The following is a 25576-nucleotide window of genomic DNA, read 5'->3' on the forward strand; positions in this document are numbered from 1 at the left end:
CACCCTTCCTATTCTTCAAGAAAAGGACATTTATCAAGGAAACATGCTGAGAATCATGCCTTACAGTATAGTTCTTTGGATTTTCTCCTTTGTTTTAGGCTCCTAACATGCTTTTCACTGTATTGATTTTTCAGTTTTATCATTCTTATTAGTCAATATACAGATTAAGAATATTTATTACTTGAGTTAATTTTGTTTAGTTGGCTATAAATAGCTAAGCAATTTTTTAAATTAAATAAGAGTGATGTTTTGAGAATTCTTTTTTCTGCATTACACATTTGAAATCATTATAAGTCATTTTTGAGGAATTGTGCAGTAGACCTGCAAACGAATGCCTCTGTGTAATAAAATTTAGTACTATGGTCATCAAAGTACATCCTAAATTACATAAAGCCTACAGACATATAATCCAACTAATGCTGCTAGATTACAATGCAGCCACAATTTGAATATTCACATTAGCACCATGCTTAAATATAAGAGTGACTTCCATCAATAGAATATAAAACAATTGATAGATACCTTTGCATTACAGGCCAAGTTCCTAAATAGGTGTCTACATTCCATATATCTATTTGGCTCCACAGATTGGGGAGCCCAGATGGCTGTGTCTCCAGTGAAGCCAGAGACAATATAGCAATCAGTTAAACAATGCCACTATTGCAACTACAGAGATCCCCAGCAGACTTCTGCTTTTCTGCCATCCTGGTAAGTAGGCTCTTTCCACAGGTGTGCTGGAAAAGAACCATGGTTGAACTGAGAACATTTCTAAGGAGAGTTTCCAGATAAAGTATAAGTTATCACAATATCTTAGGGAACAATTATATACTAAAAATTTATTATTGCTTATCTGAAATCTAAATGTAACTATGTGTCCTGCATTTTCCTTTGCTAATTCTGACACTTTTATTTCTGTGAAAGAAAATATTTTTTTGTGGATACAAACCCCTCTACTTTATTTTTTGCTAATTTTGGGAAAACATGAAGGAATACAAAAAAATGTGCTCCTGTGTTTTAGATGTTTGCATTGTTTGAATTGAAATCTATTTGAAATCCCTTTTATGTAGAAATATTTTCTCTCAACATGCTGCAGTACTTAAAAGATCACTACCTAGTTTGGGGAGGTGCTTTGCCAGCATGAGTGACCAAAGCCTGATCCTCAGGACCCACTTAATAAGTTGTCTACAGGTGGTCCACACCTGTAATCCCAGCCCAGACCACGTGTAGCCAGGTGGATTCTTCAGGCTTGCTGGTCAGCCAGCCTGCCTACTTGGCAGTTTCCTGGTTGGTGAGAGAGACTCTGTCTTGAAATAACAATGTGGACAACTTCTGAGTATCTGAGGAATACCTAAGGTTGTCCTTAGCCTTCACATGCATGCGCACACATATGAGAGACAGACAGACAGACAGACAGACAGACAGACAGACAGACAGACAGAGGTACGACACAAGATGTGGTAGCAAAAAATAATAAAATATCGATAGGAAGTAAAAATTGTACCCAAGGGGGCTGGAAACTTGGCTCAGCAGTTAAGAGTACGTACTGCTCTTTTAGATGAGCTGAGTGCAGTTCCCTGCATTAATGTCATGTTGCACACACCCACTTATAATTCCAGCCCTATAGAGATCTGACACTTAATAGCCTCAGAGTACCTGTACTCATGTGCACATAATCCTCCCCAACATATAACTAAAAACAATAATAATAAATTTAAAAAATCATAGCCAAGAGAAATGTATGCCCAGTATGTCCCTGACTCATGTTATACTTCTTACTTTCAAATGTGTCCCATGATAAGTTATCCATTTTTATTCAACTTCTCTTGTTCTTGCCTAGTAGGATCCATTCACTCCTGGCAGGACTGTGGCCCAAGGTAAATTGCCAAACTAGTTCAAGTAGAATTGTAGGTTTCAAGAATTTTTCTAATTTGTCATTGATTCTTCTGGGTGACCTTGAGCAAACCATTTAATTTCTCTAGACCACAGGTTCAGAATTGTAAAATTCCAGAATGCCATTAGCTGATCAGTCTTAATAAAAAAGGCGAGAAGAAATTTTGAAATCTTGTCATTTATTATATGAAACATATATTTTCCCCATCATGGCTCTGATCCTTAATAGTTATATGTTCTTGGGCATATGTTCTGTAAGCAAGAAAATAAAACAGGCTAATGGAATATGATGTGATAATCAAGAGAGTCAAAACATAAAATGTATATCATAGAAGAACTTAGTAAGGTGTTTGGCACACAATAAATGCTGGATGCATTTTAGTTATTATCATAGCAACTGTTATTCCTTATACAAATCACATACTCTTATAATGAAAACTATATCTCTGTCCACATTCCTGATGTATTACAACTCTGGAGTTAATTATGGCTAGTGTTTAATGAAGCCAGTTATGAGTTACATTTATTTCCAATTAGGAGTATTCTTTAGAAACTTAGGAAAATAAAACAAAGATATTATCAACACCAAATGCACAGAATTCAAAATGAATGAAGAGTTTCTTTACATATAATGAATTTAAGAAACCAGAAAAAATGTTTTGACTTAATTCTCCTTCCAAATGATCCTGTGTTTTGATCCTAGCCATAAAATAGTTCTGTAAAATATTAAGCAAATAACCTGTCTTCACAGAATTTGTTCTTAAACTAAGTATTTTAATTGTTGCATCAAAATTTTTATCTTCTTAAACTGACTTTTGATTCAAACAAAACATGCAATTTCTACCAAAGTGAATTATAGCAATCTATAATCTAGAATATTTCAACCAATCTTCTGTCTCTTTTTTAATCCATAAATTCCTCCTTCCCTCCCTCCCTCCTTCCTGCATATCTGCCTTCTGTTTTCTTCTAATGTTATTCTGCTACATTATTCCTAGTATAGTTCCTGAATTTAAATAATTTCTATTATCCAAAGTTTGTCCACAAGTATAAGAACTACTCTTTTTTTTAATTTAAATTACTAATAAGCTTGTTCTATATATCAATCCCAATTCCCTCTTCCTCCCCTCCTCTCTCCCCTACCACTCCCTCAACTAAAACTCTACCTATCACGTACCCTTTCTGTGCCCCAGGGAGGTGAGGACTTCCATGGGGGATCTTCCAATGATCTGTCACATCATTTGGAGCAGGGCCTAGGCCCTTCCCCCATGTGTCTAGTCTGAGAGTATCCCTCTATGTGGAGTGGGCTCCTAAAGTCCATTAGTATACTAGGGATAAATACTAATCTGCTACCAGAGGCCCCATGGGTTGCCCAGGCCTCCTAACTGACACCCACATTCAGGGGGTCTGGGATGGTCCTATACTGGTTTTCCAACTGTAAGAGATGTTCTTATAGGAACTTATGAGACAAATGCAGTAACTCAGCTGCATGTTCTCATTTTTGTTGTATTCACATGTTTTGCTATCTTTTTTTCTTTTCTTTTCGACTGTAGAAAATATTAGTTCTGGAAATTATTAAGATAATTAAAGTGCACTAGGAAGACAACCCACCACAATTCAACAGTATTCACAGAGTGACTGCTAACACACACAAGATGTAGGCCAGGTCTCTGGATCAGGACTTTAGAATACTAACCAGCAATGAATGGATAAAATAAATCAAATGGGATAATAATGAAAATGCTTCACGCTTACCATTGAGCAAGCCAGCTTTTAAAATTATTTTTAAAAAAATGGCCTGACTGCCCTCAACTACCATTTTTTAGTTACAACAACTTTCTAAAAATGTAAACATAAAAGGGGACAATGCTGGATGAAAGAAAGTAGGCTGCCTCCTCTGTTTGAGTCTCCGAGACCGGTTATTAGGAAGTCAAGCTGCTGTGTGTCATCTGCTTCATGCTGGAGGGCTGAGATCAACGAGAATCAGTGTACACCTGCGCTTATTTGTAAAGACTTAACAGTAAGTTTTTAATGATTAATTTATCTGTCACATAACACTTAATAGATCATGGAATCATCAAGGGAGGAATGTGGTTCTGCATCTCTAAAGCAGAATGATATTAGGCATAGAAAGCATCATTAGTCTTGTTAGGGGCTGGTTCCTAGAGCAATCTCTTTGCATTACCTTTTATAGGGAAGGTCAAGGAAGCCACCCCCTGGGACTCCCCTGCAGGACACAACTAACACAAGTATAAACTGTATGGAAATGCCTAAATTATCTTTACTGAGACCTTGGTCTTTCACATCAATCAAGTACTTCTGAACTAGTAAAACAGATAAGCACCCTGCTGACAGAAGTGTTACTCTCCTTATGCTTGTCATGACTGGCACTACAAATTTAACAATAAGCAGGCTATTATTTTTCTTTCCTCTTTAAAAAACAAAATGTACCAGAAGTCCTACTGCTGCAAGGACAGTTCCTTTTTTAATTGGGAGCCCACCTAAGAATAAGTGCTAAGTGGATTTTAGGTCACTGTTTCTTTCAGTCACTCCCCAAAAACCCTTTGTCCAGGAGAACATGGGTAAGGTGATCTGACAAGTCAAAACAAGGCAAACAGGCACCCAGGCTGCCCTATGAAAGGGGTTGAGCAAATTTATCCACTCTTGTGTCCCAGTCTGCTGAGAGGGAAGCCCAAGTTGCCTAATTCAGGAGGGAATTATACATCACCAATAGCAATGACTGCAAAACACTTTGTAAATAAAAAGGGCTTAGAAGTTCCAATTAACAGCCGAAAGTAACTCTTTGGGGTATGCCAAGAGAAATAAATAAGCACTGCTTAATTTGGGTTCATTTGGTATTTCAGTACCATTAAAAATGAACCTCTTTCCCATCTCTAACTCAAAGATGCAACTGTGATTTCTTTTCTGATGTACACTACAGTGTGTGGTGCTTCTGAGTAGAAGAGTTGAGGGAAAATAACACTGAGTGGAACATTCCTTGCTATTTTACATGAGTACTCACAACAAGCATGGGCCCCAGCCCCCTCCATGCAAAACAATAAGTAGGAGTAGAAAAAAACAATTGCATGCTACTACATCTATGAAATGAAGATAGATCATAATGAGAGATCCAAGTGGCTCCTCTCAGTGTATTTAAGACTTTCACAAATACCAATAAACTGTAAATATAAAGTAGATGCTGCCTTTCAGCCTGTAGTATGCTCCAAGCACTGGACTTGCCACTTTCAACAGTTTTCATTTATACCTCACTTTCCCCTGTGAACAGAGGCTTGGGAAATTATTGGATATTGCCAAAAAAAGATTAATAGTTTGCCAGGTAGTGGTGGCACATGCCTTTAATCCCAGCACTCAGGAGGCAGGGGCAGGCAGATCTCTGTGAGTTTGAGACCAGCCTGGTCTACAAGAGCTAGTTCCACAACAGTCTCCAAAGTCACAGAGAAACCTTGTCTTGTAAAATCAAAAAGGAAGAAAGAGAGAGAGAGAAAGAGAGAAGGAGAGAAAGAGAAAGAGAGGAAGGAAGCAAGATTAATAGCAATTCAAACTATTTGCTGAGCATTATTCTAAATGTAATTCTCAGACTAATCCCATAAACAAGGTACAATTATTTATACTGTAAGGTTGGGGAAATTCAAGTTCAGAGAAGCTAACTGAGTGGCCAAGTCTTCAGAGAATGGAGAGTTGAACTTTGGCAGTTAGAGTCCAGACATTCTAATTCACATTTTTTTCCTGGGAAAAAAGCCCAAACTCCACACACCTACCATCTAGGGTTTCTACCTGATGTTAGAAAGTAAATAAGATAAGACAGATCAGTTCTGTCTGTCCTCCACCACTAGTCTGAGTCCTGATAGACAGGCAAACAACTCTGAGGTAATAGGAGTCACAGGAATGTGAAAAACAGCTGTGAATTGTAAATAAAGCAGAATTCCTTCAGATAAGACTTTCAGAGAAGCCTCTAGAAATCAATCGTGCATTATGGTTTTCATTTCCTTATGTAGTCCTATGTACTTGAGTTTGGGTGCAGTTTTTCTTATCATCCTTTGAGTCAAGATGTATAGCATGTCTACAGAGAATAATTTCAAACATAGAGTGAGACAAAATTAGCACCACTTTCAGCTTTTATAAAGGTGACTCCAAGATCTTGATCTATAACATCAAAACCTGGCCTTCTTGAGCTTTAAAGGTGGCTGAGGCCCTGATAAGTGGAAGAACTGACTACAATGCCTTTTGTGACTGAGCCATCTTATAGAGACCATGTCTCAGGAAAGCATCACCTCCAAATCAATGCTACCAACAAACAGAAATATTCCACTCTCCAGAAAAGCAAGGCAGTGAGAGATCGCCTTGGAAAAGGTGAATTGGGAAATGGGGAATGACAAAGAAAAGTACAAATCTAGGCAAGGATCCTCAGCTTCTGTGTAGCCCTTGATTTTTTCCTGCCAAGAAGGAGAATCAGGGTAGATGTGATAAAATTCTCAGAAATAAAGGAAAAAGATATGGCAATAAAAGTTGAAAGAATAATGTTGATTTTTTTTTACAATATGATTTCTCTAATGTGCACAGTGAGTTTCCCACAAATTGAAGGAGTTGAACCTTTTCTTCAAAATTACTCATGGAATCCTTTTTTCCAAACTGTCACATGGATCAGTGACAGGTGAACTACATTACTGTGATGTCTCATTTAAAAAATAAGACCTCTAAACATATGTACTGAGCCCTTCAGATAATTTAAAAATCATACAGAAAATTTAAATTTATTGTTTCACCAACAACATACTTTAATTTTAAAATCTGTGGTTCTGGTTTTAGCTTTGCATTCCAGTCTGGCTTAACACAAGTACCAAGAACAGCATTGGTGGATAGTGTCTGCTTCTCAAACAGACCACTGAGAGCACTGACAAATAAACAGGATCCAACCACAAAAGAATGAAACCTACACTTGTCACTGTCATTCTTTTGTATAAAAACAACTTATAAATTTATACACCACACAATCTTATTTATGTTCACATATGGAAATTGCCAGAAAATCTTCATTCTTCTTTTTCCTTTTTAAAGAGAGCAATTGCAATTCATCAGAGACAGATAGAAAATCTATTTCCATGTATTAAAGCTTCTTGAAATGCAGACCTTAGTGAGTTAGGAAATATGACCCCCACCCTAACATGTCCTTGAAATGCAGATGCAAATTGGCTGGCAACAACTGCAAACTGCCCACCCCCATCCCTCACAGTGTTGTCTTGTATCCTCTCTCTCCCCAGGCTAAGGCAGACTTGGCCTGTGAGGCGATGATACATTCTTTCGAGTTTCCACAGAAAAGTCCCCAAGACATTCATTGTCTACTGATGCTTAGAACAAGGATTTAAGCAGTTCAGGCAATCCATCATAAGTGTCCTTGTGTATGTGTACATCAGCAGAAGCCAGATGAACCATACCTTGCAGTTGGTATGGTTGGGGGCAAGATGCCCCCTGCCACCTTTTTCCCCTCCCTCTCCATGTCTCTCAGAAGTACAATTTTATTTCACACAGAAATAAGCTGATTAGTATGGAGAAAAGCAGCAGTCCCTTGACTTCCACAAATGTATTTTGATTTTCTTTCTGGGTTTCAAGTCCTTCCTGAATATATTTAGCCAGAGACCACCCCCTCCCAAGATAGGTACTCGGTCCAGGGGGCTGGAAATACTTTTCTTTAAAATCTTGCTTACATTTGCATGTGAAAAGAGAGAACTCTTTTTGAGTGATTAGTCATCTGAAATTCTGCACCATGAGGGAGGGGAAAAGGTGCATTTGGATAGTTACAAAGAGAAAAATCTATAAGAACAATGAATGCCAGATTGATGAGTTTGAAGAAAGGAGTGGGGTTTTAGCACATTATTGTGAATATCGTCTAAACAACAATGAAATTATTACTTCCACATATGAATAATAGCTAATTGGAACATTGCACAAAGCTTGTTTTCTTTTCACTATTTTGATTTTTTATAGTCATTATATGATCTTACAAAGCCCTTTCTTTTGACCTGATATTTTCAAACCATATTGAAGAAACTCATGATCAATATGTATTGATTTGATCACTAATTACATTAATTTTGTTTTAGAAATTAGAGATGCTCTAATGAGAATGTGAAGTCACTTCAAGACAGTACATTACGGGAAGGCTAATTTAGCTGGACTCTGTGCATCAGCTTATTTCATTATGAGCCATCAATTATCATACAAATGAATGAGATAAATAGCCTTTTCTGAGTAGATTTACATTTTTGAATTCATCTATAAATTTCAAGAGCTTAAGTTAATTTATGCCATAACATCATATTTAGTACACAAACAGTTCAGTCATGAATGCATTAAATATATAAATCATTTCTCCAATCCTTCATGTTACGATTTGAACACCAGAAACAATCCACATTTTTTAAATATTTGCACTTGCTGTATTAACTCCTTTAAAGGAAAATTGGAAATAATTTGGTTTTTTGCTAAAAGAAATCTTTTGTCTTAATGCTTTAGCAATTGGTACAATGAAACAAAAGGTGAGCAGATATACCATTTAAGGTACACAAATGGTAAAAGTATGACGGTCAGTCTGATTTTGAACTTGAGTGTAGATAAAGTAACACCTCAAAATTCTGTTTATTTCTGCTGCTCACAAACTTAATGTACAACTGAACTAAATATCCCAGAAGCAAGATTTTTACTGCAATATTTGTTTTCATTTGATCTTTGGGAACTGGGAATGGAGTGTAGCCAAAATGTAAAAATGGAGAGATTTAAAGTGGGCATCTAGAATTCTGCACTATATTGAGAAAATGAATACATCAAAACAAAACCCAAGAAGAGTTTGCAAATAATTATTGGAAAGTTCATTCTAGTTCCCCAAACAGATTTATATAAATGAAAGAAAATGATCCTAATAGTATTTCACATAACCCTTCAAAGTTCTGGGTTGGTAGTGACAGTGAAAATGCTTCCTCAAGCCCTTACTCTTTAGTATTCCATGATAACATAATAAACATACCATCTAAGCATCTAATACCTACAGTTATATTTACTGTACATGTGTGAGCTTTCAAATGTTATAAAATAGCTCAACAGCTGAATTTATACTCTCACCCGTTACAAAAGTAACCCTGGACTGATCTTAGGACACGACCTATTGTAAAACTTATTTCACAGGCAAAGGTCTAAAGAGAGAGACAACAACAGAGTTGTGGGCCCACCAGAAACCAGATATCTCCTTGTCAATTACTGTATACTTTATATACTCCTGGGAAGACTTCCGGCTCACTTCAAACATCCACCATCCAAATTTGAGATTGAAATGATGTTCAGAAGATTCATATGCACATTAGAGTTAGAGAAACATTGGACTAGTTTTCCTTGCCTTCAAAGGAGCACAATTTAAGTGAATACTTAAGGATGTTATTCAGGGTGGCAAAAGTTAACTCTCATGTGTCTGTAACACTATGGTAGTGAAAGTAGGACTTTAGATACCAGTACTAGATCAGATCTACAGAGTCACGGATCATTCTGTGACTGGATGGATATTGCCTGAACTCCCAGCCAGCTTTGGGAACTGCTTGCTGTAGTTATAAAGGTAATAAGTTCAAGAATTTTTGGTGTACATGTCTACAGCTGAGTACGTACAAGGCAAGTAAATAGTCGCCCCAATATAGATAGAGCTGAGAGCGCTTAATTAGTTACAATCACAACATTGTTCAAAGCTGCCTGCAACATTCCTCTTTCCCTTTGGATAAACTCATTTAAGTAAACATAATGTCAAAAAATGGACAAGCCCTTTGACTTGCTAGAGAGCCATGAACATGATATATTCTTCTGTCAAATAGATGTGCATCTTTTAATTGGCACTATTAAGGAATACTTAACGTCACATGTACTAATAAAAATTCATGCAGCAATATTTACATTTTTATATTAGCTATTTGACACTAAATATACAACAAATAGTCTTTTTCTCTTAAGAATTTACAATCATCACACACCAAGCTTACACTAAGAGTTTTCCAGGGAATACCTGGAAATATATTTGGAATAGTTGACAAGTCCATGGATATGTAGTATTTTTATAGGAACAATTTGGAAGTTTCATTAATACTTAGGTTAAATATTCAAGAATAGTTTTTTATCTAGAAGATTGACCTCAGTGCATGTCAATCACTGAATAAAATCATTTTTGAAGCTTTTTTGAGACTATGAATTTGAGAAGGATTGGTGATAGAGAATACACAGGAGGAACTGGAAGAAGTAGGGGAAGAAAGAAATGATTTAAATAGAATACTCCCTGAAACTCTCAACAAATAAAAGTTTGCAATTTTTGTATTCTGCTACTAATGAAGGCTAGGAGAATGAAAATATTATTATTCACTAACCAAGAAATGATTTTGTAATTTTATTTTATATCTTCATAGCTCACAATCTGGGGTTCCTAACAGCAGAAAATCAGTGCTTACGTTCCATTCTTTCCTAGTGGTACCTCAGTAATTCTGTCTGTCATTCAGAAGAAGTATGCATGTTCATTTTTTTCCCATTGCAGAGTCAAGGCCATAGTGGAGAATGCACTGATGTCCTCACATGCCCTTCTGCAGGACATTTAAACTAATAGATTGTGAGGGACTAACCTACCCTAGTCCTGACCACAGTATTCTAGCTGATTTGATTAACTAGTCACAACCAGGTCAAAAAAATCCTGAAGTTCCACAGCATGCCTTTAAATAGACATTTCTCTTTAGTAGTGTGACTTCCTGGAAACAAAATATCTAGTTACATGTTACAGCACTTTATCACTCTACCCTGAAACTCTTCTAAACTGCACATAAATCCCAGGTGTGGAGGCTGCTGAGTAGAATTACTAGGAGTTTGGTGAAGCCAATTTTTATTTTGCAAGCATAGGCTACCTCTTCCTCACGGTGTCCCTCTAATGTGATCATTCTGCTCCTTCCCTTCTATGTGAAGACACTTGGGAGCAACCTCAGATGGTATTAGGTGTTGTTTTTTCTAAACTTGTGTATTCTATACATTACTAATCAATCCCTTGCCATTCTGACTCGTAATGATTCAGTCATTAGAGATGTGAGTCCTGATCATCCCTGCAACAGCACCTGTCAACAGGACATTTTTATTAAACCAGTGAATGCTTAGTTAAAGACTCTTCAATGTCTCCCTAGACATTTGAACCCTTGCAAAAACAAAACTATCCTTTCCCTAATCACTATTATGGTTGTGAAGATTTGACAGTGGAAACTGAGGAAACAGCTCCCTGGATAAAGAACTTAACCTTGAAACATAAGCACCAAATTTTATTCTGAAAAACCCATGTGAAAGTTGTGTGTGGCTAGCAAAAGCAAAGAGGATACCTAGTGTAAGATAATCAAGATTTGTTGAGCTCTGGGGTCAGTGAGAGACACTGTTTCAATAAGTAAGGTAGAACACAATCAGGGAAGAAACCTAATTTCAACTTCTTTCTTCATACATGGGCCTCTGCAGGTATATGTATATGTGTATGCATTCACATACACAAATATGCAAACATGCATACAAATAGGCATGCCATCACGTGTGCATGCCTCATCCCCAATGACAATGTTTATACTTAACATTTTTCCTGGTTTCCATGAGAATTCCTACCCTGTACCTGTCCTCAGTTACATGTAGACACATCTTTGATATTTGGGTCCTCTGGAAAGGAGTCTTAGAGTTTTAGGGTAATAAAATGAGACCCCAATTTCCCATTATCAGTGTTCCATATGACCAAGGAATTTCAGAAAACAATAATTAAAGACAATATAAGTTATTTAGGGTAGAGTTCTTGGGCAATTAGGGAATAATTTAATTGCTTAAGATGTATTTTTCTCATGTGTGAAATTAAGAGCAGAAAAGATATGTGACAGATAAGGTTTTAGTAGGGGGGTGGGTAGGGGAGGATGGGTGGGAGAAGGAAATGGGATTGTCATGTAAAAAATCCTGTTTCTAATTCAAATAAAAAAGTTGGAAAAAATAAATAAATAAATAAATAAATAATTGAAAAAAGATAGGATCTTATTTCATTGGGCTGTATAAAATAAGATAATATTTGTAAAGTTTAATGCAGACCCAACCCATTATAAATATTTAGTAAATACAGCAGTTATAATTATTAATGTCATTATTATTAATAAAAAGAAGTCCAGATTTTTATATGCCTTGGGAAGAGCTTAAATGAATATCTCCTTCAATATTTTCACTCAAAAAATATGTATTCAGAACCCTCGTACTTAAAACCTTGGTTACTGAAAAGATAGAACTATATTCTACATACAATAAGACACAGTCTTAGCCCCCAAGTTTTCTTGGAAAGAGCAGGGAGAAGAATGTGTGCAAAACTGCCAGATGAGGAAAAAACAATATAAACTTTGGTCCTGAAAAGGGAGATGGGGCTTTTCTTTTTGTCTTGACTGTCTGGTCCCAAATAATCACACAAAAGACTGTATTAATAGCAAAATGCTTGGCCTATAGCTTAGGCTTATTACTAACTAGCTCTTACATGTTAAATGAACCCATTTCTATTAATCTACCTTTTTTACCATGTGGCTTTGGGGTTTTACCTGTTCTCTAGCACATCTTGTTCCTTTGGCAGCTGGCTTGCATCTCTCTGACTCTTCCCTTCTTCCTCTCTATATTTTCAGTTTGGCTTTACCCCTTAGCCTTATTCTGCCATGCTGTAGGCCAATTTAGCTTTGTTATTAACCAAGGAGAGGAATACATATTCACGGCATAAAGGATTATCCCACAGCACGGTCCTGTAGCTGGCAGGAGAGACAAGGATGAGGGTTTCCCTTTGCTCCATTCTTCATGAACTCCTGCTGAGTCTGGGCATCATGTCCCACATCACGTGAAGGGCAGAAGAAAGAAGCAGAAGCTCCTCTACCTCCCTCCTGTATCACTTCTGCAAAAGCAAACAGAGCCACAAATAAGCACACACCTAACATGTGGGGGTCTTATCTATGTTGCTTTTCTGGGAAGCGTGGTTTGTATCAAACAGATTTGGTTTCTCTGGGGTGTTAGTCACTGAATGTGAACAAGGAGGAAATGCTGGACCTGAGCAAACAGTAAGGGTGTTGCTGGATTGTTTCCTCAAGCTACTGCCAAGTTTCTTTTGTGTGACTTGGCATAGGACCCCAAATGACTCCAGCACATAAAACACATGAAGCAAGTGCTGTGAGGGAATGAATTTCCAAAGCCTGACAGAGGAAAGACATTAGAAACCAATCGAGGCCTTAGGATTCAGTAAATCGAGTTCTGTACAATTAAGCTACATTTTTAAAGACGAAGGTTTTAAAATCATTTTAGAGTAATAGTCACTTCTGAGCCTGAATCATAACAACCACAAGCTAGAATTAGCCTTGCTTTTTATTGAGAACAGTTTTTTTTTTCATAGGATATATTCTGATAATTTCTCCTCTACCAATCCTCCCAGCTCTTTTTGGCTCCCCATCCACCCAAATCCAGAGCCTTTCTCTTTTTTTCCTTTAGGATAGAAACAGGCACAACAACAACAACAACAAAAACAACAACAACAACAACAACAATAATAATAAAATAACAGAATAGGATCAAATAAACAAAATTTAAAAGAGCCAAAGGAGAGCAAGAATTTGCTCTTGTGCTATACTATTAAGAAATAGACATCTAACTTTTAAGATTTTGAAATGAAATTTTCTTGGGAGCCCTATCCTTAAACTTGCAAGAAGTTTACAAAAGAGTGCTGGGGGTTTTACTGTCATTGATAGCTCAAGCTCTCTATGCAGGGCAGATTCCTCTTTATAAAGTGCAGTGGCAGCATTTCATCCAGTCACATTTGAGAGACTTCTGGTCCTGTTGCTGTTCTAAGGTATATAGAAATCTAGAGCTAAGGCAGACCCAGAACCTCTGCCTACTCATCTGCTACAGCCCCCTGAAAAGAACAGGGAGAAAGTTTACAGATAGTTGCAGGGAAAAAAGAAAAGGCAAAGTGACAAAACAAACAATCTTTGGTCCTGTAGCCAACACCATGAACAACTCCATCATGGTCAGGTGAGAGACTGGTGCTGCTTTTCAGGTGTGAGCTTAATAGCCATAGATAGCTTCCTTAGCCATGTTTCTGTTCCAGCTGAAGCCACAGCAGATTCACAAAGTATAGAGTTTTCAATCTTTATAACCAGCAGAGGGAGTGGAAGTGCAGAGAAAGAGGACTTTAATAAAGTATAGAATATTTTTTAAGATTCTGTCTCAGCATAATAAATCTGCTACATGTGTCTGGGTGAACAAATGTGCCATTCACAGTATATGTGGGTGCTGCTTTGAACACTTGTCTAGGCAAGGTAAAAACCACAAAACCATGGAAAGTCAACAGCAGTTCATTTTAGATCCTTGAGTAGATTTTAGCTATCATGATGAAAAATGTTAAGTATGTGAGATACGCATCTACATACCAGTTTGATTTAGTAGATCTGTATGTATTTTAAAACACATTGTGCATGATATGTTGTATTTCTGTTAAGTAAAAGTTATTTTAAAATGTAAAAGCACAAGAGGAAAGGAATGAAGCCTATCCACGGTGGCACTAAGATGAAGGAGGAACCAAGGGGTCCCTGGGGCCTCTCAGCGTGACCCTTCACCTCCTGGCCTCCTCTTCCCACCATTCCACTGGGCTGCTCACCTTTTCTGACACTCATTGGGAAATAATTCACATTGAACTTGCATGCACCTTGATTAGACATTTTAAACTGCTGTTTGTCTCCCCAACCTAGATACTTTGAAGTCTTATTTTGATCACGGGTTATCCCCTGTCCACATTCCTCTATGCCAATTTTTCTGAACCTGACCTACTATTCTATGTATACCAGACTGTTTGTTTTCTTCAGGAATCTGGGAATTTCTGTAATATTTTCTGCTATTGAAGGAATGAATGAATGAATGAGTGAATAATTTTCAACTTAATTACAAATGTAGTACTGGAAAGAAAGAAAACCAAGTTTCTTTTAATGAGAGGAATATTATAGTCACTTTACTTTTATATCTTTGCTGAAAATGTTTTTAACAGATTTAAGATTGCTGTATTTACTGCTTATTGGTTCCCAGGACAAAGACGTCCATATTTTTTTGTCTTACTACAGATATCAAGTCCTACGGTATCCTATTTCTACCCTAATGCAATTGCCTCTCTCAAGGGTCACACATTCCATTGCAAAAAGCCAACATTAGCTGATATATAGTACTCATTCAGTCTTTGGATGTTTGGTATGTGTGACCAAATGCCCTTTAATGTGTTTCATACCAATATTACACAAATATTAGTGAATCTTCTAACATTGATTTGTGTGGTGCCTCTTAAATAAATATGTATTTAGTTGGTTATTTTTCACAATTATTTAGGATGTTTGCATTTGCTAACTTCCCATGTATCATTTACTTGGTGGGAATATTTGGCTTCATCCTTCTGTTTTCCATTTAGATAAAGCCACATATGTTTCAAAGTTTGTGTGGCATTCTCCATCCAACTGTTCTGGTATCTGGCATATTTATTATTTTTCAGGTGAGAACTAGAGGAGGCATATATTTAATCACTTGATTTTGTTTCTTTCATTTTGGATTTTCTTCATTAAAGAAAAGAATGTTTGGGGAAAAGATAAACTAGAGTGTGGAGCTGAGGGTGAGTTCTACCAAGTAAATTGTACCAGATATTTCCAAAGGGAAAGTGGTCAAAATAAACAAAACTAATTGATTTCCTACAAGTTTTGTTTATTTTTCTTCAGAAATCTCTTGTATACTGCAACCTAATTTCATAATCTATATCATTTCATTCTCAATTTTAATCTAAGAAAGTAAAATAAATATGTGTTTGCTTTCCATTTCCACATATAAAAAATCTGTTTTGTTTTGTGTCTCAGGAGCTAAGACTGGAAACAAGTTAGAAATCAATGGGGTAGATGGATAATTTTGTTACATTTTCGCATTCAATCAACCTCTCATGGGAGTGTAGAAATAATTCTATTTATTTGTCTTATGGAGGCTAACGTAGTCGATCTACCACAGGCCATTACATTCAACTAGTTTGCTGGTTTGTTTGCAGACTATTTGATTATGTTCTTAATTTTTTTCATTAAAATCTTTATGAAGGCTAAGTGGCAATTTCACATTGGAGAAATAAAGCAGCGGAAATCACCGTCTAGTATCTATCATTGAATCACAATATTCGGGGCTGTTCTCTAATATCATAACCAGTACTTCTAAGTATACAGACATATCTACCTAGGCACTTCAGGCAGGGCTTTCTTTACAGTATTTGGACTAAACAAAGCATGAGAGTGCTGTCAAAACAGCACATACTTATTATATCTGTTTGGAATGCAGCAAAACTTATTAGTGAGAATTTCTCTTTTTATAGAGACACTAAGGATTTTTAAAACTTTTATTTTGAAATACCTACAGGCTCAGAAGAGATGCTAAGATTGTACAGAGGAGTCCCATGTGTACTGTACTCAGCTTCTTTGTATATATATGGATTTTTTAAAGTTGGTTTTAAAGGACTTTGAGGATTGTGCAAAATTAGAGGTGAGTACTCTCTTTTGCTTACACATACCTAATCATCACATACCTATATCATCACAACAGAGAGACATAGTAATTATACTAAATGAGCCTAATGGACATAGAATAATCATCCAGTATTCATGGTCTCAGAAGGATTCAGTTTTAGTGTTGAGCACACTAAGGGTGTACACAAATGTGTAGCAGCATTATGATATACAACAATATATGAATCTAGTTTATGTGACATGATTTCACTGCTCTCCAAATCCTCCTGTGTTTTCTTTGCTAGTCCCTTTTCATGAAACAGAAGTTCTTGTCAACCACCAATGCTCTCTAGTTTTTCCTTTTCCAAGATGATTTTCAAAGTGTAGAAACTATTGCATCTGTCTCTTGTGAGACAGTCTACTTACAAAAAGCAGAAACATATAAGCTCCACTGTGTATCTTTCAGAACCATAAATGAAGTAGCATGTAATTACCTGGACAACACTGACAGTTCATCTGTATTAACTATGCATTTCTACTTGTTTTCTTAAATGAATTCAGCCTATAATGTTTGGTGGCAATTTATATAGTAATTAACTTGGTTAGGATAATTATTACACAACATATATTTACATAAAATCATCCTGTTTTCCACCTCGGTTGCATTCACATTATATTTGTTATTCTTTAGTCTCCTTAAATTGTATCTTTCAACTGTGTAAGTATTTCCATGATACCACCTTACTTTTCTTTAATGTTCTTTTTCTTCCCATTTAATTTTATTTCGAAGATGTTTTCCTTTGTTTTTAGTCAAACATCACAAGTTTAAGTCTTTACATTCTTGGATGGTAGAATGAGGTACAAAACAGTCTGGTTTGTGAAAAACTTCCAGTGCTACTTGCTTAGAAGTATCATGTTCTTTAACTTTTGTACAAATTCTGTGTCTTTTCCCTGAGACTTTGGCAGCAATAGCAGTTTAGCGTCATCCCTGTAATCACTCAATACTTCTTCTGTGAGCACCTCTGGGTTTTAGGCAGCATTAGAGCCACTGAGGACACAGGAGTGACAAAAGAATTAATAAAAGCAGCCTACAAAGTAGATGGGAGAAATTATAAACACATCAGTGTTTGAAAAATAAGCAGAATGTTATCTCAAAAAAATAATGAAGAAAAACAGTCAAGAGTGATTCCAAAGGACATTTGGGGCAGGAAACTAAAGATGGTTTTTAACAAATTTGGGGATTTGTAATTTTTTAAATTTGTCATGTCAACAACCACTCAGGTAACTTATATGGGGAGTATGTTGTTACTAAACTAAATTTTAATATTTCTAGATAAAAAGTAATTGTTTGCTTAATGATCTTCAAAATTTAGGCCTTACTGATTATTCTGTTTTGTGTTTGAGACTAGAACATGGCTACATGAAAGTTTCAAGAATTTCCCATTTTTCATGTAAAAATACTTCTATTATCACTGGCTATAGAAAATTAGATTTTAAATTCCCATTTAATTAGGATTAGGAAAAGCAGAGAAACTGTATTTTTCAGGGAATTCCTGTCTGATACAGTGAACTAGGATGAGAAAAGAAGTGAGAGGTGACTGATAGTCTCAAGCCCAATGAGACGGAAGAAAAAGTTAAAGAGTTATGACAGACAGAGGGAGGACAGCCACTGGCAAGCCTTCTGACCTTGTTTATTACATGGGCAGAAGGGTTATCCAGTGCCTGGACAAAGAAAATATCCTCCCTTGGTGACAAGGTATAAAGATCAAGTCTTGCATGTCCTGTAATAACCACAGCAGTCACTGGAGAGAGACACCAAAGTGAAAGGGGGAAAGGCATACTCACACAGAAATGACACATATTTGGCAGAACATAGAAAGCCTTCATTATATTTCCAGCTTTTTTAGTTGAACCCATGCCTGTTCCAGACTAGGAATGCCTTTACATCATATCCCTTGAATTGTTGTGGGGTATTCACCAGAGAAGACTTCTCAAACATAGGCTTAAGACAATTGAAAGTCTTTCGTTAGCTGAGTGGTGACTACAGTGGGTTTTAAGGATTCCAGTGCAAACCCAAAACTTTCTTAGGATGAGTTTTTAAGGAGAAAAACATTGTTTTAGGTTGACATACTTCCTTTAACACAAACAGCGAGAAGCAGAAGTTCAGAAGCCTAAAAAGCAAGGTTAGTACATGTAGAGACTTTCCAATAACTATGGACTTTGATGGATTAGGCCTTTGTTTTAGCTTTGGCCGGGGAGGGAGGGTTGCGAAGATTTACAGCCTGAGTGCCACTTCCATCATGGAGTCATCTATGCTAAGATCTTTGGGACCTTAGTCCGGGACCCTGTCAAAAGGTCAATGCAAAAATTAGGAACTATCCATATGGTTTTTCTTTTCTTTTCTTTTTTATTTTTTTTTATTAGTTCAAATTAGGAACAAGCTTGTTTCACATATCAATCCCTTCTCCCTCTCCCTTCCCTCAACCCCACCCCTCCTCCTCCACCCCCGACCTATGCCCAACCCCATCCACCCTTCACTCCCCAGACATGTTAGGGCCCTCAAAAGGGTCTCCCCAAAGTCCACCACATCATCCTAGGCTGGGCCTAGGCCCTTCCCCATGTGTCCAGGCCAAGAGTGTATCCCTTCGTGTCGAATGGGTTCTCAAAGACCCTTCTTACACCAGGGAAAAATACTAATGCACTACCAAGGGCCCCCTAGAGTGCAGAGGCCTCCTCATTGACATCCAGGTTCAGGGGTCTAGATCAGTCCTGTACTGGCCTCCCAGACAGCAGTCTGGGTTCGATGTATTCTCCCTTCTTCAGGCCAGCTGTTTGTGTGGGTTTCACCACTGGTACCATCCCCTTCAATCTTCATTCTTCCATTCCTGCAAATAAGTTCCAGAGTTCAGTTCAGTGTATATCTGTGGATGTCTGCCTCTGTTTCCATCAGCCATTGGATGAGGGCTCTAGGATGGCATAAAAAGTAGTCATCAATCTCATTTGAGGGGAAGGGCATTTAGGTTATCGTCTCCACCATTGCCTGATTTGTCAGTTCATGTCATCTTTGTAGATCTCTGGAAATCTCTCTAGTGCCAGATGTCTCCTTGGACCTATAATGGCTCCCTCTAGTATGGTATCTCCCATCCTTCTGTCCTCTATTCTTCCCCAACTCATTATTTTTGCTCCCCCATTTCCTCCTCTCCTCTCCTCTCCTCCTCCTCTCATTCTGTCTGCTCCCTCTCCCCAACCCTTATGCTCCCAATTCGCTCAGGAGTTCCTGCCCCATGCCATTTCTGGGATCTATGCATTTTCCCCTTAGAGTCCTTCATGTTTCCTAGTTTTTTTGGTGAAGAGGGTTGTAGGTAATCCTTTGCTCTATGTCTAAATTTCATATGTGAGTGAGTACATACCATGTTTGTCTTTTTGTGTCTGGGTTACCTCACTCAGGATGGTTTCTTCTAATTCCATCGACTTGCCTGCGAATTTCAAGGTTCCATTGCATTTTTCTGCTGAGTAGTAATCCATTGTATAAATGTAGCACATCTTCTCTATCTAATCTTTAGTTGAGGGGCATCTAGGTTGCTTCCAGGTTCTGGCTATTACAAACAATGCTGTTATGAATATGGTTGAACATATGTCCTTGTTGTATGAACATGCATTATTTGGGTATATGCCCGAGAGAGGAATTGCTTGATCTTGAGGTAGACTGATTCTCATTTTTCTGAGCAACTACCATACTGATTTCAACGTGGTCTTACAAGTTCGCACTCCCATCAGGAATGGAGGAGTGTTCCTTTTTCGCCACATCTTCGACAGCATAGATTGTCATTGGTGTTTTTTATTTTAGCCATTCTGACAGGTGTGAGGAGGTATTTCAGAGATGTTTTTAGTTGCATTTCTCTGATGACCAAGGATTTTGAACACTTTCTTAAGTGTCTTTCAGCCATTTCAGATTCCTCTGTTGAGAATTCTCTATTTAGTTCTGCACCACACTTTTTAAATTCATTGTTTGGTGTTTTGGTGGCTAGCTTCTTGAGTTCATTGTATATTTTGGAGATAAATCCTCTGTCAGATGTGGGGTTGGTGAAGATCTTTTCCCATTCTGTAGGCTGTCGCTTTGTCTCACCGACTGTGTCCTTTGCTTTACAGAAGCTTCTCAGTTTCAGGAGGTCCCATTTATTAATTGAAGATATCAATGTCTGTGCTACTGGTGTAATGTTCAGGAATCAGTCTCCTGTGCCACTTCATTCAAGGGTATCTCCCACTTTCTCTTCTAAAAGATTCAGTGTGGCTTGATTTATGTTGAGAACATTGATCCATTTGTACTGAAGTTTTGTACATGGTGACAGATATGGATGTATCTGCAATCTTCTGCATGTCTAAATCCAGTTGTGCCAGCACCATTTGTTGAAGATGCTATCTTTCTTCCATTGTATGGATTTAGCATCTTTGTCAAAAATATGGTATTCATAGGTGTGTGGATTAATATTAGGATTTTCAATTCAATTCCATTGGTCTATCTTTCTACTTTTGTGCCAATACCAAGCTGTTTTCAGAACTATGGCTCTAAAGTAGAGCTTGAAGTCAGGGATGGTGATGCCTCCAGAAGATCATTTATTGTACATCATTTTTTTGGCTATCCTGGGTTTTTTGTTTTTCCATATTGAGTATTATTCTTTCAAAGTCTGTAAAGAACTGAGTTGGGATTTTAATGGGGATTGTGTTGACTCTGTAGATTACTTTTGGCAAGATTGCCATTTTTACTGTTTTGATTCTTCCTATCCAAGATCATGGGAGAGCTTCCCATTTTCTGGTATCTTATTTAATTTCTTTCTTTAAAGACTCAAAGTTCTTACTGTACAGGTCTTTCACATTTTTGGTTAGCTTTACCCCAAGATATTTTATGTTGCTGGTGGATATTGTGAAGGGTAATGTTTCTCTGATTTCCTTTTCATTGGATTTACCATCTGTATATAGTATGGCTACTGAATTTTTTTTAGTTAATTTTGTATCTGGCTACTTTGCTAAAAGTGTTTATCAGCTGTAGGAGTTCCCTGGTAGAGTTTTTTGGGTAACTTATTTAGACTAACATATCATCTGCAAATAGTGAAAGTTTGACTTCTTCCTTTCCAATTTGTATCCCTTTGATGTGTGTTTCTTTTCTTATTGCTCTAGCTAAAACTTCAATACAATATTGAAGAGATATGGAGAGAGTGGACAACCTTGTCGTGTTCCTGATTTTAGAGGAATCGCTTTGAGTTTCTCTCTATTTAGTTTGATGTTGGCAGTTCCTTTGTTGTATATTGCTTTTATCATGTTTAGATATGTTCTTGTTATTCCCATTCTCTCCAAGATCTTTATCATGAAGGGATCTTCAACACCCTGCTTTCACCCCTAGACAGGAGCTCCAGACAGGAACTCAACAAAGAAACAAAATATCTAATGGAAGTTATGACCCAACTGGGTTTAACAGATATCTATAGAACATTCCATCCAAACACAAGAGAATATACCTTTTTCTCAGTACCACATGGCACTTTCTCTAAAATCAACCACATAGTTGGCAACAAAGCTAACCTCCACAGTTACAAAAGTATTGAAATAACCCCCTGTATCTTATCAGATCACCATGCTTTAAAGCTGTAATTCAACAGCAATACAAATTGCAGAAACCTACAAACTCATGGAAATTGAATAACACCCAATTGGACCATTCCTGGGTTGAGAAAGAAATAAAAGAGAAATTAAGTACTTCCTAGAATTTAATGAGAATGTACACACAACATATCCAAACTTGTGGGACACTTTGAGGAAAGCACTAAGTGCCCACTTGAAGAAACTGGGGAATAGTCACACTACGGAATTGACAGAACAACTGAAAGCTTTAGAGAAAAAAGAAGCAAACTCACCATGGAGGAGTAGATGCCAAGAAATTATCAAACTTAGGGCTGAAATCAATAAAGTAGAAACTAGGAAATCATTACAAAGAATCAATGAAACAAAGAGTTGGTTCTTTGAGAAGATCAACATGATAGACAAACCTTTATCCAAACTAACCAAAAGGCAGAGAGAGAACATGCTAATTAACAAAATCAGAAAGGAAAAGGGGGATATAACAAGGGACACTGAGGAAATCCAGGGAATCATCAGGTCATACTTTGAAAACCTTTACTCCACAAAATTGGGAAATCTAAGGGAAATGGACAGTTTCCTGGATAGATATCATTTACCAAAATTAAACCAAGAACAGATAAGCAGTTTAAATCTACTTATAACTCCTAGTGAAATAGAAGCATTCATCAAAAGCCTTCCAACCAAAAAAAGCCCAGGGCCATATGGCTTCACTGCAGAATTCTACCAGAATTTTAAACAAGAGCTAATACCAGTACTCCTCAAATTGTTCCACACAATAGAAGCAGAAGGGACATAGCAAACTCTTTTTAAGAGGCTACAATCACTTTGATACCCAAGCCACACAAAGATACAACTAAAAAAGAGAACTACAGACCAATATCCCTCATGAAAATCGATGCAAAACTACTCAACAAAATATTGGTGAATCGAATCAAAGAACACATCAGAAAAATCATCCCCCACGATCAAGTAGGCTTCATCCCAGGGATGCAAGGATGGTTCAACATAGGAAAATCCATCAATGTAATCCACCATATAAACAAACTAAAAAAAAAAAACCACATCATTATCTCACTAGATGCTGAAAAAGCCTTTGACAAAATCCATGTGGTTTTTCTTAAGGATCTTTGTATTGAGGTTGGAAAGTACCTTTGTAGAGGTAGACATATGTATTAAAAAGACAAGGGAAGGAGTGGGGCTTATGTAGAGATTATTGGCATAAAACACATTATTTTTTTCTGAGCAAAAACCTCCTGCAGAAGTTTATTTTCTCTTATTCAAATATAAGGGAAAGACATTTTGACTATTCTTCCATTTTACATTCTTCTTCTTTTGTTTGGTTTTTAGAGACTTGTAATATGAATAATAAAGTCCTAGAGATAGACATTGGGGTTCAATCTTCAAGCTAATGATCAGAGAAGCAAAGAAGACAGCACCTACTCTTCCCTCTACCTCAGACTGGAATGAGTGGCTCCATGAATCCTCAGAGTCCAATGCTCTCCACCAAACCTCACACTGCAATCCTACATTGCTATGCTCTCTTTGATGTGGTTGGAGACTAATTGCCTAAGACTGACTTTGCTTCTTCCTTATATACCTCTCTAGTTCTGGGATTAAAGCTGCTGAAGGCTATGCCTAGTTCCATGATCCTGCTACAGTTTGGGTCTGTGGTGATTTCTATGGCCCATATTACCAGGCTAGGACATGCAAACCATGCATGTTGAAGCCTGAGGGCTGTACTGAGCAGTCCCTGCCTTTCTGTTGGCCCTGGGAGATCTGACTCTGCACCTCCCTGGGAGAGATAGCCCTGCCCTTCATGGGACAGTTGAACCCCCTCCATGTTATGAGCACAGGAGATCTGGCTCTATTATTTGCCTAATGAGGGCAGTACCATCAGAGGGACTAACTGACCAACTCAGCTACCACTCAGACTCACATACAGTGTTGTGAGTTGGCCTACACCAATATATACCACATCTGTGACCTGCTGGAGTTGATGAAGCATCTGGTCTTGTGGAACCATAGTTGCAGGATTCCCCGTGACTCAGGCAACAGCAGGACATCCAAGAAGAGTTTAGATGAGGGTCCAGGACTGAGAGTATATCAGCATCCCACGGTCTTGAATCAGACCAGTACAAAGAACATTTGCAAGGAAAGCTGTTTGAAAAAAGGATATACTTGATGACACATTGCAGCTCCCAGTAACAATAAGAGCAGTGAAGAGGTAAGGAGGTAAGGAGATGTGGGGAAGGTGGAAGAGCAAAGTGGGTTTTTGTTTTGTTTTCTGCTTTTTTTAAAATCAATGTTTTTATTTTTTTATTTTCATTTGGAGGACACTATAATGGTAAAGGACAGTTATGAAGGGACTGGGAAATGAATGGAATGGAATTGGGGTTCATGATATGAGATTCCCAAAGAATAAAATAAAAATTATATGTTTAAAATAAAAAGAAAGAAAAAAAGCAAGCAATCAAGTTGAGCAAGCCAATAAGCAGCACCCTCCATGGCCTCTGCATTAGCTTCTACCTGCAGGCTCCTGCTCTGTTTGAGTACCTGCCCTCACTGCTTTTTGTGCTGAAACCTTATATAGAACTGTGAGTAGAATAAACCCTTTCCTTTCCAAGTTGTTTCCTAGCAGCAAAATTAACGCTAAGATGCTGTGATTATGCTAGTATTAAACATACATGATGAGACTCGCAGATCTGTGGAGGTAGCCCAAAGAGAGCACTTTCCCTTTACACTGATTATGTTGTTAGCTGCTCCCATGAACCTAACAAAGCTGTTAATTATCACCAAGGACTACAGTGGTTAAGGAAGATTTGAACTTCGAACTTCCCCTGATTCGGGCTTGTGCTCTATTGGAACTCTGCCAGCTGTGCTATTTTCTCTAGCATTTGGGAAAATTAAAGAGCAGGTGGGTGGTGAAGTTGGATGGGGAGGTAGCCTACAAAAAGAGACTGGGAAGAGGAGTCTTACTGCAGACCACGATTGTTACCACTGGAGGTTTGTAATGTCCCCTGGCCCCATTCATGTTTCCATAGCCACTACTTCCCACTGCTATTAATTGCCCCCATCATTTCTAATTTCCATTAGTTTGCCAATGAAAAGAAAATGAAGCAGCATGCAAAACAATATCCCAATACTTTACTTTAAACTGATTTTATACTCTATTTCCTTCTATCCCCTAGAAGTTCTCAAATTACACATCATTTGGATTGCTCAAAATAGCATCTTTGCTTCCCTCATTTGCCTTTGTTCTTATATTGGATTCTTTCTGAGATGATACTGGGTTGAAACCTCCTGCCTAGCATTATGCCACAATGTTATCATGCTCTGTGGAAATCAGCACACATGTTTTCCCAGGAATGATCTCAAATGCTCCAATTTTATTTTGTTTGCATTTTTTATTTAAATTAGGAACAAGATTGTTTTATGTGTCAATCCCAGTTCCCTCTCCCTCCCCTCCTACCCTGACCCCACCA

General features: G+C 37.5%; 1 long non-coding RNA gene across 1 annotated transcript; it reads left to right on the forward strand.

The window, feature by feature from the left end:
- Positions 1-214: 214 nt before the first annotated feature.
- On the forward strand, positions 215-25576 carry LOC118238350. Its single transcript, XR_004768409.1, has 3 exons — positions 215-708; positions 16375-16497; positions 23442-25576. It is a non-coding gene; the product is annotated as an uncharacterized LOC118238350 (long non-coding RNA).

This window comes from Cricetulus griseus, chromosome 2, assembly GCF_003668045.3.
Source record: "Cricetulus griseus strain 17A/GY chromosome 2, alternate assembly CriGri-PICRH-1.0, whole genome shotgun sequence".
Taxonomy (NCBI): domain Eukaryota; kingdom Metazoa; phylum Chordata; class Mammalia; order Rodentia; family Cricetidae; genus Cricetulus; species Cricetulus griseus.